Genomic DNA, 15,890 nt, shown 5'->3' with positions numbered 1-15,890 from the left:
TCAATGAGACCCTGTTTCTAAATAAAATACAAAAAAGGACTGGGGATGTTGCTCAGTGGTTAGGTGCCCCTGAGTTCAATCCCTGATACCAAAAAAAAAAAAAAAAAAAAAAAAAGTTATGTTTGGAATATTCTTGTGTTAGTGTGCACTTTAGTGCCTTTATTTAACAAATACCTATACTCAAAAAAAAAAAAAATGATGTGTGAAAAAGGAGGACAGTACTTTCCCCTCTCATTAGAGCACATCATTCATTTTATAATGGTGGGTCAATGCAAAAAGAAGGAGCTACTTACATTTTCTTATAGGTAAATTGACTTTATCAATTTAATCAATAAAGTAAAAGCTAGAGGCCTTGCAAAATGAACAATGATGCCTCAGTTACCGTGAAAATGTTGTTGGGAAAAAGAATGGTTTTGAAATGGCTCATTTTTCAATGGGGAAGAGGAAAAAATTAAATTTGTGATAATTAAATTTTAAAGTGGCAAATCAGTCACACTAAATATTAAAAAGCAGTACTTCTGATCTATCAAAATTAAAAATGTGCATAGTCTGTGACCCAGCAATTCTACTCTGATAATCTATTTTATGGGAATAAGAGCAAAACTGTAATACAATGTAAAAAATATCTTCCAGCCTTAGTGTTGTATTTCTTCAATTCAAGATTAAACATATATTTATCGAGGGCTTACTATATAATGGGAACCCTCCTAAACTCTGAAGTTCATCACAGGAGGTAAGGGCACTACTTTATTTAATTTTGTATTATGATGTAGTCAAATAAGCAATCTATAAAAAGAAAACAAAAATGAGAGAGAAAAAAATAGAGAATTACAAACTGCTGTAAATTATGAAGATACATAATACATAATTATGTAAGTTAAGAGATCAACTAATTCGTGTTTGGGCTTAGGTGATGGCAAAGAGTTAAGAGAGTAAGAGGTCCTTGAGGAAGTTACATTTTGGCAAGAAGAAAACAGTCACATAAAGAATCAGGGGAGAAACTTTTAGGCAAAGGAAGAGCTTGAAACTCTAAGGTGGGAACAAACTTGGTTTCTTGTTGACAGGAAGGAGCTAGTGTAGCTGCAACCCCAGCGTGAGAAGGAGAATGGATGAGTAGAGGTCACAATGATGGGCAGGAGCCAGATGGTATAAGTCCTGTAGGCCAAGGCAAAGCCTTCGAGTCTGATTCCAGGTTCAGTGGAAAATTATTGAAGGCCTTTAAGCAAAGGAGTGATGTCATTTTCCATTTAGGTTTTAAAGAGATCCTTCGGGTTGCTCTGTGAAGAATGTATGATAGCAGTTGTATTAATCTACTCCAGCTACCATAACAAAATGCCATAACAAAACTACTGAGTAGTTTAAAAAACAGAGATTTAGTTCCTCACAGTTCTGGAGTCTGGAAGTCCAAGATCAGGGCAAGTCAGGGTTGTTTTCTGGTGCCCAGACAGCTGCTTTCACTTGGCCTCGTCTCTGTGCATGTGCAGATAGGAGAGATCTCTGGTGTCTCTTCCTCTTATAAGGACACCAGTCCTATTGGATCAGGGCCTTTCTCCTCTGGCTTTATTTAACCTCTGCATTGCCTTGAAGGTCCTGTCTCTAAACACAGTCACAGTGAGGGTTGGGGCTTCAACATATGAATTTGTAGCAGGCAGGGCATAATTCAGTCCACAATAGGTCAAGAAAGGGAGCAGGAAACATTACCAGGCCTTTGCAAAAGTTCAAAAAGCAGTGATATGACCCTTATTCCTGTAATAGGTTCACTCTCTCCAAGCCCAAAGTGTTTGGTTTCCCTGATTGAAATATGTCTAATGTTCCTTCCTTCCTTCCTTCCTTCCTTCCTTCCTTCCTTCCTTCCTTCCTTCCTTCCTTCCTTCCTTCCTTCCTTCCTTCCTTCCTTCCTTCCTTCCCTCCTTCCCTCCCTCCTTCCCTCTCTCCTTCCTTCCTTCCCTTCCTCCCTCCCTCCCTCCCTCCTTCCTTCCCTCCTTCCCTCCCTCCTTCCTTCCTTCCTTTTTTCCTTCGTTCCTTCCCCAATGACAATTCTATCCTTTCAGTTGTTTGGTCCAGAAACTTTGGATTCATGTCCTCTTTCTCTCACATCTATATCTAGTCTTAGGCAAAAAAGCATTAGATTTATTTAACTTCAAAATACATCCAGAATCCTACTAGTTCTCACCACCTCTTCTACTACCAGCCTGTTCCAAGCCATTCTCTTCCACCTATACCACTGTGATAGTCTCCTTAAATGGTCTCCCAATTTTAAAACTTGAATCTCATTCTTTACTAAGTAGTTGGAGTTTCTTTTGAAACATAAAGTCAGGTCATGTCACTCCTTAGCTCAAAATCCTGTAGTGGTTCCCAAAGTCATTCACAGTAAAACCCTATTCTTCCTGCCCACCCTCACATTTGCCTTCTCATACCTCTACCACCATTCTCTGCCATGCAAACTACACTGCAGCCACACCTGTCTAACTGCTGTTCTTCAAACACACTAAACAAGCTCCTATCTTGAGGCCTCAGTACTGGATGTTTACTCTGTCTGCAACTTACCTCACCCACAGTCTGCATGGGTAACTGCACCTTGTCTTTGCAAAGAACCACTCCTATTTAAAATTGTAACCTGCTGACTCCCCTCTTTGCATCCTTTCATTTTTAATTACCTTTACCTTGCTTTATATATTTTTTCCAAAGCACTCATCACTTTCCAACACACCACATAATGTGTTTATTATGAGCATTGCTTATTGTCTTTCTTCACCAGAATAGAAGCTTACTGGGTCAGGTGCCTGAATTGTCTCTGCTGTGTCTCCAATAACTAATTGTGGCTGGTATAGGGTTAGTGCTCAAAAAACACGCATGCTATCAATGAATTTAAACCACAGGGATGGGGTAAAGAAGAGGGTATAGGGTGAAGAAGAGAGTCTAAAGAGAGATGACAAACAAGTATGAAAGATACCCTCTATTTATTATTTTACTGGTAATCCTAGGCAATGCAAGGCGAGGCTTAAAAAGAGGTATGCAGCGGAGATTATTAACACTCACTCAGCATCCATTTATTTCCCCCCTACATTTTGCAATTCCCCTGCACCTAATAGGAGTTATGGGACTAACACTTGTCAGTGGGATGTGGGCAGAATGGGTGAAGCTACTTTCAGTTCTGGACCTTACACACGTCTTGCAGAACTCTCTAACCTGCTCTTCCCCTATTTTTTATACAGTTGGAGAAGGGCGGTCAGACTTGCCTATGGCTTTTCCCAATTTTATCATATCAAGCGCTTAGATTTGGAGTTTTAGTTATTGAAACAGACTATCTTACCCTATCTTATCCTATCCTAATACAAGGTCCATGAAATTTTAAGTGTAAGAAAGAGTTGTTGACTACCCCCACATTCTGACAAATTTAAAAATATACTATTACAGAGTTCTACAATGTTTGGATAAAACACAGAAGTCAATCATATTTTCCAGTAAAAATATGATGTCCAGACTCTAAAAGTTATAATCTACAGTTACAGGAAAGGTGAGAATTGGCACAGCCTATATTCCACTCAAGAATATTCAGTTTTGAGGAACAGAAGCTCATTTTGACTGGTTTTAGAATAAAAGAGAAAGTGGAAAACCCAGAACCCAAGCACATAAAATACAGCTTTGGTTTCTGGAAATGGGATAACCATCAAAACTTTAAAGTTTTTTCTCTTGGTCTCTCAAGGGCTGCATGATTCTGTTTCCCTTTCTCTGAACTTGCTTTCTTTTTTCTTTACTGCCCAGCATGGCTACCAGTTCCCAGTCTCAACAGCCTTACAGCTGTAGTAACACAACCATCTGACCCCCATCTCTGGTTCTATAGAGAAGATCTGATTGGTTGTTTGCTAGCCAATGGACTCACTGGCCTTGGATCAGTTGGTACTGAAGAGGGAAGGGTCAAATTATAGGGACAGGTGCCCGAGGTTTCTTTTCTTAGCATAAATATACATGATGGCAGATATCAGTTAGAGGATAGAGTGGTTATCTTCAAACCAGAATTTCAGATTCAGTCCCTATCTTTGATATTACATGACAACATGGCCCAGAATTACTTTCTATGGCTGTCTTTGCAAAGATCTTTCCTCTAAGTCTGGTTATTGGTCTGACTACCACTGAATTTCGTAGATTGCTATAGCCCTGAAGACTTTACTTGAAATGAATGCTACAGTATCAGATAGTTTAATGTTCAAATCTGAGAATCAGTGGAACTTCAAGTCTTTTGACTCTATTTTCTGTAATCTCACTTCTGCTTTTACAGGAGAGGTTCATGTCAGCTTTTCAATTTTTTTTTTTCAAGGAAAGAAAATTAGGGTATCTTCAGGTAGAAATAGTTAATTGCCTTCAAACTTCTGAACACTATTCGAACATCATTTTACTGACCTGACTAGATTCTACTAGATCCTATTTAATTGCCAGAGTTAAGTGGAATAATCACATTTTAATTTCTCTATTTGAAAGTCTGGGGGATGCCAGAGCCTAGATCTGGTTGGGAGGCCCTTGTGGTTTGGACTGCCAGTCCTCATCACCAAGGACTCCTAAAGTCTGCCTCTCCAAGCACATCCTCTGCCACTCCAGGCCCTGCCCTTGTCATTTGCACCATATGTCCTCGCTTCTTGACTCCAAGGACCAGATACAGCCTGCTTTTCAATGAGGACTTGCTTTTGCTCACAATTTTCCTTTTTTCTTGGAACGTCTTTCCATGCCCGTCAACTTCTGACCATTCCTAAAAACACAAACTTAATGTCACTTGGAAGAGTTTCATGACTTCCCAGACAGAATTACTTGCTTCTCTTCTTTGCTTTTCTGTTGTTCATGGCATTTTTGCATTATAGTGATCTGTTTACCTGTCTTTTCTCCCAACTAGACCTTGAACTCTTAGAGGACAGGGACTAGGGATACAAAATGTGTGTGGCACCATATGGGTGCTCAATAGATGTCTGCTGAATGAATAAATTATCTTTTATTTAAATACATTATCTTATTGGCAATATGCTAGCTGTTTTAAAAAAATTATCATGGCATATAACTATTTTTTTTTTTAAATCCAGGATTCCATCTATTTAAAAACAATGTCACTTTTTAAAAAAAACCTATTTTATATACTCCTTGGAAAGAAAAAAATACTTCTAATTGAATGAGAATACAATGCTTTTTTATCACTTTTTTTTTTCTATTTGTTGAAAAACTCCTTTGGACTTGTGCATAAGTTATTATTTATTTTTTTTAAAAAATGTATATGATATGGTATTTCTGTGCTACTTTGTACATATCGTAGCTTTTCATTTAAATGCCAAATCATAGTGTAATCTTTTATTTAAAGTGGCAATTAAGCTCAAAATGTGCAGTTGCCAACAAAGCACATAACTGAATTGATGGGAATAGGACCAGCAGTGGTCAAGTTTGTGCAGGCATAAGAAATAACAAGTATGTAGCAACTGGCACTGAGAGTGGATGTGAGATTGTTAGAGGCATGCGATTTCAGAGACAGGGAAATGTGAAAAAATGTTTGTCCTAAAAATCAATGAGGCTTCCTTTCTGTTTTCTGACTATGCTTTCAGAATAGAAAAGGCTCCCCCGTGGTAAAGAGCCAGTGCATAACTTTTACTTCACATATTCTAGCAAAGTGAACTGACTTGTTCTTGGTTATAACATTCTTGGGCCCTAAGAGCTGAAGTTGGCTTAGTTAAGGGCAGCCAAAACACACTGCCACCCTGGCTGTACTGGGACGGACATGGCACAAATAACAATCCAGGAGCTCACAAATGATGTGAGGATGAGAACAAATGAGATGTTCAGGACCTTGGCTCTGCACAGACAACTAACTGTTCTCAAAGACATCAGTGACTGATGCTGCTGTTCTCAAAATTATCCTCAGCATAAGTTCTTTATCTTTTTACTTCTTTTCCTAAAGAGCATCTCAAAGGGTTATTACAGTGAGTGCTTTTCAAGTACTTTATGTATATTAAATTGTTTAAGCCTTAAAACAACCTCACAAGGCAGACAGTATTATTACCCTCATTTTTCAGATAAGGAAATGGATGAAAAGATAGTTGAAGCAAATTGTCCATGGTCATATAGTTATAAGGGGCAGAACTAGGATTTGACCGGAGGCATTCGGAATGGAGTCTGTGCTCATAACTTTGAAGGTATGTTGGATATTGCATCAGATTGCTCTCACCACCCCCACTAACACCACCAGACTTTGGAAGGCAAAGCCATCGGGTACCATTTCTCAGTACAGATAGCTTCTCATATCTTTCTTTCAGAGAACAAACAAAGGCTTCCCTGTGCTGTTTGACCGAGACTTGCGTACTGCTTTGCTTTTGGGGGAGTCAGTCTGAATCTTAAAAAAAGAAACCAAAAAACAGAGAGATTGCTTTTCTAATGAAAACAACTCTAATAACATGGCTATGAGTCAGGAAAAACAGACATTGTAAAACAAAAATATAGTGACAGTTGAGGCTGACAAAAAAGGTTTTGCAAAGATAGACCTGAGAAACTTCTGAAATTCACTTGTACCAGGCTCCAAAAGGGTTAACTGGTTAGGAACAATCATAACCCAGGTGACTGGGTAGACATTGGTGCTGCACTGAAGCAGTTGTGGCATGATATTGAGTTGTTGCTTGGAAAATATTTTAATATAATAGGATTTAAATTTCCTTTTTTCTTTGGATTTTTCAGTTAATATTGGAATTAAATTAAAGCATTAAGTCAACCAGCTTAGTGCAAAGCAAATTATGTCAGGTTCAGCATTGAGAGCTTCGTTATGGAATATCTATTGACTCAAGCTTATTAACTTGTAAATCCTCTAGTTTTAGATTATGATCTATTGATTATCTGCTTTTATTTGCGTTTTAAATGAATAAACAAAAGGAAATGATCATGGTTTAGTCATTACACCTTAAGAGAAGATGTACTTAAGCTAAGCATACTTAATTAAAAACAAAAACAACATTTATTTGTCCTGAGAACTAGAAGTTGTGGCTCTTAATTTTCATCCAGGCAGACCAAAGATTGTTTTTAACCTTACACAATCATTTTTTACTAGACTTTTGGACAAAATAGGAGAAGAAATTCTCACAACAGAAAGTACGCCATGAGTATGGCATTGGAGTAATTATTAATTGTTCTAGAACCTAGTATTTTGCTTGTTTTATCTCCACAAAGAGGCAAAAATGAACTCCTGTCTCATGTGCCAACATCTGGGAAAGAGCAAATCTCTAAGCATCCAGCAGATGATTTAGGAGAACTGATTTCAAATTCTGGCTCTATCACTCACACTACAGGGACTTTAGGCAACTTAGTTACTTTTTCTGAGTCTCTGTTTCTAATAGTTAATATCTTTTTCATGAGTTTTCTGAGGACCAGATGGCCTTTGTGAAAATACCTGGCACTTAGTTGGCACTCAAGAAGAATATGCTGAACCCGACCTTTGCTAACAGGAACTGCTAAGGAAACACGCAGGTCCCCTCATTCCCAAGGGTAGTAGTTTAAATTCAGGTTTTTTTTTTTTTTTTTTTCACATAAGAGAATTTATTAAGCAAACTAAGTGTCTTCTTGCAGGGTAAGAGAGAAAATGAGAGGAAAAGAGAAAGGGTGTGCACTAGAGAGAGTGGAAAACGAGGAGGAGAGAGAAAGAAAGTGAGTAGGAGAGAGAAAGCCTAAATTCAGTTTTGTTTAATGTTCTTAGCAAAGAAAACTGCTGAGATTGGTTTTAGGTCTGAGGGCTAAACTCAGAGTCAAATATTTTGTTTAGTCTCTACTCTTTTTATATCATGGAACTAGGCACTAATGAGAGTAGGGAAAAAGCAGAAGGCACAAAAGCTGGATTTTGGAAACTGGAACCCATTAGAAATCTAAGACTCATAGTACTGAAGATATACATAGAGAAATCACCCTGGGCTTAGGAAAGCATGAGACATTTCACAGAATGGATGAACTTTAAACAATGTGTTGGAAATGTACTAGATCGGTGTGATAGAAGAGTAAGATTATTATTAGTCAAAGCAAGATTAAAAAATTAAAAACACATTTAAAACTCACAGTACCTTAGAATGAGAAGGAAATTTAGAGTTAGCACTTTGATCTTCATATCTGGTGTGGAAATCTCTGTAGACAGGAGGTAGAAGGGTAGGGAAGAGAGATATCTCTTCCAATACAATAAGAACTAAAGACCAACTTGCTCAAGTTTTATTTACTATAACTAAGACTCTGGAATCTGCTAATTTGGAGATTTAGGAGAGGAATGTTCTCATACCCATTCCATTAAATTGAACGTATAAAATTGTTATCTTGACATTTGAATTGTTTGAGTCACCAAAGCAAGGAAACAAATAGGAGAGAGAAGAGAGAGAGCACCTGTGCTGGTTGATAAAATAAATAGAATAGGGAGACAATATATAATGGAGTTTGGCAAGTTTAGGCAAGAGCCTGAAAATCTTTGCCCTTCTCTCTTTTATGAATCTCCTTTCCAGTTTAGTAGAAAACCAGTGCAAATCCATGAAGGAAATACCTACTATGAACTCAAATCATTTAGGAATGAGTCATTAGCCAAATCACCCTACTCCTCAGGGAGATGTCATAAATATCATTACTGGCCTTGTAAATTATTACAGAAATAATATGTCTACATTATATCTGTTTTTATTTTTTGTTGTGTCATCCATATAAGTACTCATTCTCTTCTTTTGGCCCACTGCTGTGTATATTGAGGTGGTTACACTTATTTATTTTGGAGGCTATAGGTGGTCAAGATGGAAGTATGAAAGATGCAGAGAAAGACTGGGAACATTAACAAGAGCTCCCGTGCCTGAATGTGGAACAAGTAATTAGAGCACTCCTCTTTCTATTTTGCAATGAATGAGTCCTATTTTGGTTAACCTAGATTATGGAGTATTTTTAAAGAATATATGGAAAGAAATGAAAGATGTTAAGAAATCAGGAGATAGACTTGTACTCAAGGAAGACTTCATCACCAGTTTGTGAGGATTATGAACTCAAAGAATAGATTTGAACACCAGGAAAATGCCTATATTACACAATTTATCTGATGGCTGTCATACGTTGCTTAGCAATGAAATGTTTATCTTTTCCTTGCATAGGTGTCAAAGGGATGTCAGTAGTTGAAAATGACCTTTCAGAATCCTGGGCTGAAGGTCAGTGCACATGCTGATGGGTCCTGCAGATTAATTGGACCACCCAGGGACCAAACCCAAACTCCTGAAGCCTAGAATTTTCATACCTGAACTAAGATTCTTCTAATTAACTGCATGGTTTGTTCCATTTCCACCTTCAAATATCTACTGCAAAGTCGTATTCTTGGGAGATGGTCTTCCTTGGTCCCACTAAGGTAAATACACCTTCCCTCTATACAAAACAGCATCCCTCCCTTACCTCCAGAACTGGACAACACAACACTCCCCTAACTGGACAACACACTTCTTATTCCCCATCTATGCTTTTGTTTTCTCCATTGGACTTATCTTCTTTATCTCCTTATTATCATAAAAACTCCAAGAGAGGAGAGTTTTTGTCTTGTTATTCATTGCTCTATACCCAGTGAGCCTATGTTAGGTGTACACACATAGAAGAGTGAATGAATGAGTGAATAAATTAAGTTCTAGATTAGTCCCTGAAAAGAGAAGAACAGGAGTTTTTCAATGTAAAAAAGCTGGTGATATTCATTCCATTTATTCATTTATTTTTAGTGTATAGTGATATATCAGAGTTTACAGTTCTATGCAAAGTGAGTTTGTGGACTCTATTACCTGGTTCTAAGTATACTATGCTTGAAAAAAATAGGCACTTCCAGAATTCCTGAAAGCATGAAAAGACATGGTTTAAATATAATATTAACATAAATGAAGAATAAATGGCCAATTAGATACTTGTTACTTCAAGCTATTAGCAAGTTATGAGATATAAACATAGATATTCCCATTGTATTGGGCCAAAGTGGACAATAGCTTTTTAAATTATCAAGGGACCACTTAGAAAATAGATTGACATCTATAATTATTAGTGATGATTCTTTTAGTGAGTGTGTACCATGCCTTGAAGTACTATTGATAGCATTAGCTCATGATTAAATATTTTATGATTTATCTACATCTACTTCCTTAAAAATGTCTATTTATGGTATGTTAGTTAATTAATACATATCTTATAATTTATAAATAAGCAAAGACACATATTCTGGACCTATGTGCTCAAATATTACTATGGGAAGGCACATTTCAAAATGTTTAGTGATCATTGGCCCATATTAACATTTTTTCTTCAGCAAAGTGATTGTTAATAAAGAAAACAGAGTAAAATCTTTTTCCTCTTTGAAAATAAAATTTGATTGCTATTTTATGATGAATAAAATTCTAAAGTAAGAATTTAGATTGTTGCCTTGAAATGGACAGTCTGGTAACACTTTTTGAGAGATAAATGCTTGAAGATAATTTGTTAAAAAAAAATCTCATTCCCTTGACTAATTTCCCAGTGGGAAGTGCTGACTATTATTGGTAAAAATGATACCAATGGTCATTGCCCAGATGGCACTTTGAAGAATTTAGTTGGAGACAAAGGCCCTATAAAATGTGCATGTCACAAAATCATACTCAACCTCTATTATGCACTTGGGCTATTTTAACCAGTTACACTGTTACATTTATTTTATTAGTTCTTTTGACTATTTCTCAGGTTGAATGATTTGATTTAAATTTTCTGTTAAGCTTAAAGACTAGAGTGAAGAAGACCAATGCAAATATAAGTGGTTTGGGCAAGGTGTAAAATATTTACACTCCCTCTTATTCCTGTGTTACTTACAAGATTGCAAGTAATCTGTTACGCCGCCAAGGGTTCTGTACTAAGAGGCAAGCAGGGAGCCACGGGGACACAGGGAACTACCCATCCCAGGGAAGCGATGTTCAGTTATCATGGTGACTGTCATCTTAACAATTGTGCAAGTGCATCATTCACTGTGGGTGACTAGAAACAGATGAAGAGGAGCTGAAAAATGGAAGGATTTTCCTTGTCTCTTGTCTCTTTGATAACTAGGCAGACTACAGAGCATGAAAGATGAGGGCTGCCCAATTCAAACCAAAGCACGTAGCCACCATCTGGGCATTTTAAAAGTAGGACACACGAAATGCTCAGATGTATCCCCCAACAGGGTGCAATAATACAGCAGTAAAAAGAAAACTACAGCCAAATATGGCTTTTTCCACACTTACAGTCGTTCTAGTACAAGAGGGGGCAAAGATTTTCCAAAAACCTTCACCGTAGTGCATGGCAACTGCTCGCACGTTTGCTACACAGGATTCCAGTCTCAGCAGTCTTAAGTGTACCACACACCCAGTAGGGGGCGCTCTTCTAGAGGAAAGAAAGGGGTCTGGAATGGAATGTTGAGTTCAGGGCTCAAAAGCAAAACTTCTTACAGTATAAAAACTAAAATAGCCATTTTCCTTCAAATAATTCACTGCTGAAATATTTTTAAATAATATATTTGACATTCAACAGACTAATCAATCAATTCATTTCTTTCATTTTTGAGATAGGAGTGAGGAAGTTACTCATCGAAAGGAAACAAAGAATCTTAACACTATCTTTTTGGATCTATCTTTGAGGGTGAAAGTTCGGAACTTATTTGTGGAAACCTCTCTCAGCTTAGCTTCTAGATCCTCAAGGCATGCAATCTACTAACACTGTAGGTATGGAACGTGGCAGTCATTGAAAAACCCCAAGACCTCACTTTTTTCCAGCTTTTTCTTCTGATGTACATTTTGCAAAGATAGATGTATGTATATAGAGAGATTGAAGGTTTTTTATAAGAATCAGTGGCAGATAGAAACATATAATCTTTGAATGGGCCACGAATAAAAGTGCATGAATTACTCTGTTTACTTCACATTTTTTTTCAGTGGAATTTTAATTATATAAATAGAGCATTTTATAATCCTTTCCCATGTTCTTTCATATTTGCAAAAGCTCATATTCTCAAGATCAAGGAAATTCACCAGCTTCTCATTTCCTGGGTGGTAGTTGGGAGATGAATAGAGAAGCTACTAAATGGAAAATAGAAAGGGAAAAGCGTGCCTTGCTGTAAAATGAGGCATCCAAACACCCTGATGATACTAATAATTGCTGGAAGTAATTTAAGACTGTCTTTCTTCGGAAGCAAAAGGGAGCTCTAAGCAAATACAAATGAGGGAATTGAAGAGAACGTTTTTTATGAAGATAATTTATGCAAAGGGAATCTTTCCATTTAAATTTTCCTGCTTCTGTTGAAATTCCAGATACATTTAGGAGGAAAATTCTTCCAGATTTTTTTTTTTTCTGGACGTCTCCAAAGATTTGTTTGTTTGTTTGGTCTCTCCTAGAGCATCATTTTTTATTTTACTCCTTGCTAAGAATTCTTATTAGCCAATCTAACCATTCAATTTACCCTGCCTATTTTGTAATGAATAAATAGCACATACTGTTAATTGGCCACCTGGGGTTCAAAGAGGGGGAAATATGGAGTTGATGTTTGAACACTGTAATGTGCTGACAACATATTGACTGCACTCTATTTCACAAGATTTAAAATCCAGTTTCCTCACCCCATTCGCACCTCCCTCCCTTGCTCCATTCTTGACCGTCTGTGAGACTAATATAATTTTTTTAAAAGTGATTTATTTCTAACAGATGTGGTCCTCCAGCCACAGGGACCTGGATGCACAATGTCCCCTAACAACTTTAATTTCTGAATATAATAAGCATATATTCCACTAATAAATAATTATCGCTCTGTTAAGGAAAAAATGCCAAGGCTTGTGGTATGATGGCCAGGTACTAGCAGCAGAAAGGACAAGGCAATGGAGTCTCGCGAGACCCTCACTATGTTCAGGCCAAATGTGCTAATTATGGTATTTCTAAAACAGGGTAGGCCATAAAGGAAGAAAATGAGTCACAGTTTAATGTACCCAGTGATATTTAGAATGCTACTTTTAGGGGTACATTTTGTTTCTTATAAATCTGATATTACACAAGATTAAATAAAAAAAAAAAAAGAGAAAAAGAAAATGACAGCCTAGGTCCTGGTACAGAGCCAGGTCTACAGGACAATACCAGAAGGGTGATTTTCCTTCTTCCCTGGGTTCTTTCAGGGACTTCTCTAGCATCTTGAGTGCAGGTGCAGGATGTTTGTCCTCATCCCCTCTGTGATCAGTGCTCTGTGCTTGAAGGCCAGTGGGTTGGCCCCAGGCAGTGTTGCCAGCCCTAGAGGACATCACAGGGTCCTTAGCGAGGCTGGGGCTCTCTCTCATCCAGCTCTTCCTGGGATTAAGTAAGGCCCTGCAGGAACACTGTGGACTTTGGGGACTATTCTCAATGAGTTTAGTTTCTCCAGATGAGCTTCTGAGAAGCTTCCCCTAATTCCCCAACTATGACTGTGACCCTTGGACGGCCTTTGTTTTCTCTACCCCACACCTGGACTCTCGGGTCAGCTGCCATAATACCATTTGGCTGATAATTAACATATTTCACTAAATAGCACATGCTTTCGAGAAAAAGGTTGTTAGGTGTTAGGGAATGAAGTGGGAGCAAGAAAAGGAGAAATCTCTCTCTCTCTCTCTCTCTGTAATTCTGGACTAATTTCCAGATAGGACACTCAACACATGGCATGATGACATCTTCATGTATTGATTTCCCCTTTGAAAACCTTTTGCAGAGCATACTGATCCCTGTTCTCTGAGTGCTGGCTCCCATTTCCCCTACCAGTGATGGCCCTCTAAGGGAGGCATCCTTAGGGAGAAACTCAGAGGAAAGAGCCAGATCCCAGCTGGGATCCCTGTTTGCTGACCCCAAAGCTGGGCTGCTGACCCACTCACCTGAAAGTCCTGTTAGACATCTGATGAGAATATCTGGATATTTAAAAAAGAAATATCAGTTGTTTTAATATCAGCCAAATGAATGGGGCAGATAGGAAAGATGTCCCCCTCACTGCTTCCTGAATTGAATTAGTTCTCTTAGTTGTTTTAAACTCAGACTTCTGCCTCTTCACCTGAATAAACTCCTGTCTGCTCCACTTCTCTATTTTTATTTGAATTCTACACGTTGTTCAAAGCATTGGACTCTCCCAAAAGACTTCTCTAAACTTTTCCAGTCCATGTGATCCTTTGACTTTTGTGTCTTTTTATAAATTGTTTACTATAATGGTACTAGGCAATGAGTCACATCAAGCTTTGTGGTTTCTCTTTGTCCCACTGAACTATAATTTGTGGCTTTCATTGATATTTAGCTTTTCATAAATAATGTCTTATTCCTCTAGGCGATCACTTAAGAGAATAGCCCTGAATAGGAGAAAGAAAAGGTTTTAGAAAGACAGCCCAAGCAGCACCGTTGGAGCATGTCTGTAATCCCAGCAATTTGGGCAACTGAAGCAGGAGGATTGCAAGTTTAAGACCACACTCAGCAACTGAGGAAGACCCTGTCTCAAAATAAAAAATAAAAAAACTCTGGGGATGGATGGGGCTCAGTGGTGAAATGGTAAAGTACCCCAGGGTTCAATCCCCAGTACCAAAAAAAAGGAGAAGAAGCAAAGAGACCTGCTTTGAATCATGACTCCAAAGCTAGCTGTGTGGCATTGGACATGTTACTCTACATCTCTGAGTTTCTGTTCCCTCACTAATAAATTGTGGGTAATAACATTTCACAGAATAATTAAAATGAAATGAGATGATAAGTGTAAGATCCCCACAAAATGTTTTATGCAGAAAGTTCTGTATATACTGAAATTGGAACTTATAAATGATTCTTCCTCAGGTTGATTTAGCTATGAACATACAGGTTTCCTTTTGGGTTAAAAATAAAATATTGCTGAACAATTATAAAAACTCTAGAATAATAGTTTAGGTATAAACCATAATAAAATGCAAGTCACTTCTTGCTCATTAGGTCATGCTTATTAGAGACTTCATCAATTCATTACTTCATTTAATCATTACCCACAAGTCTGTCTATAAGTGACATTGTTCTAGGTGCTGGAAATAAGGGAATAGAACTCTCTGATCATGGGGGCCTCCGGGCTGGTGGGAGACAGTGAAAAAAGATAAAAGCAATATATATATACTGAGAGATAAAGGGTTGTATGAAGGAGAAGAGTAGAGTAGAGAAAAGGGATAGAAAGAGTATGTGGGGCAGAAGGAGGGACACTAGGCCAGCCAGGAAAGGGCTAACTAAGGGGATCATGTTAACAAAGAAAGTGTAGGAGTCAGTCATGGGGACATCTGGGAGAAGAGCTTTTCCATCAAGAGATGGCTACCCCTGCCCTCTGTGCCACAAGGAAATAGTAACTTACCTGGTCCTAAATAAAATTAACAGGTGCATGCAGAATTTTTGGGTTTCCTATTCCCTTCCATTTTTTTTTTTTTAACTTTTTAATGTAAGGGCAAATTATATTCTAGGCTTTTTCCCTTTAGAAAACTGGAGAAGAAAAAAGAGCTTAAAAAAAAGTCAGATCTCTATAAGGAATTAAAAATAGTCTATATACTAATTTTGTCTCCTGATATTTTGGCAGGAGTATTAGAGATTGAATCCAGGTGTTCTTTAGCACTGACGTGCATTCCTAGTCCTTTTTATTTTTCAAAAAAAAAAAAAAAAAAATAGTGAGGCTTAGGGCCTTACTAAGTTGCTGAGGCTGGTCTTGAACTTGTGATCCTCCTGTCTCAGCCTCTTGAGCCACTGGGATTACAGGTGAGTACCACTGCGCCTGGTCTCTTCTGACTTTTAACTTCATAACCTGAGTTTCCAACATCTTAGAAAGTCAGCATGTTGGAGGGATGGTACAATTTTAGAGAACAAAACATTAGTATTCTTGTAGATCTATGCAGAATTATTTT

The 15,890-nt window shown here is 37.8% G+C and overlaps 1 protein-coding gene across 1 annotated transcript in view; it reads right to left on the bottom strand.

The window, feature by feature from the left end:
- Positions 1-15,890, bottom strand: part of USH2A (usherin) — a 777,454-nt gene that overhangs the window by 66,906 nt on the left and 694,658 nt on the right.

This window comes from Sciurus vulgaris (assembly GCF_902686455.1).
Source record: "Sciurus vulgaris genome assembly, chromosome: 12".
Taxonomy (NCBI): domain Eukaryota; kingdom Metazoa; phylum Chordata; class Mammalia; order Rodentia; family Sciuridae; genus Sciurus; species Sciurus vulgaris.
Note: the sequence above shows the minus strand (reverse complement) of the source record. Positions and strands in the feature narration are given on the sequence as shown.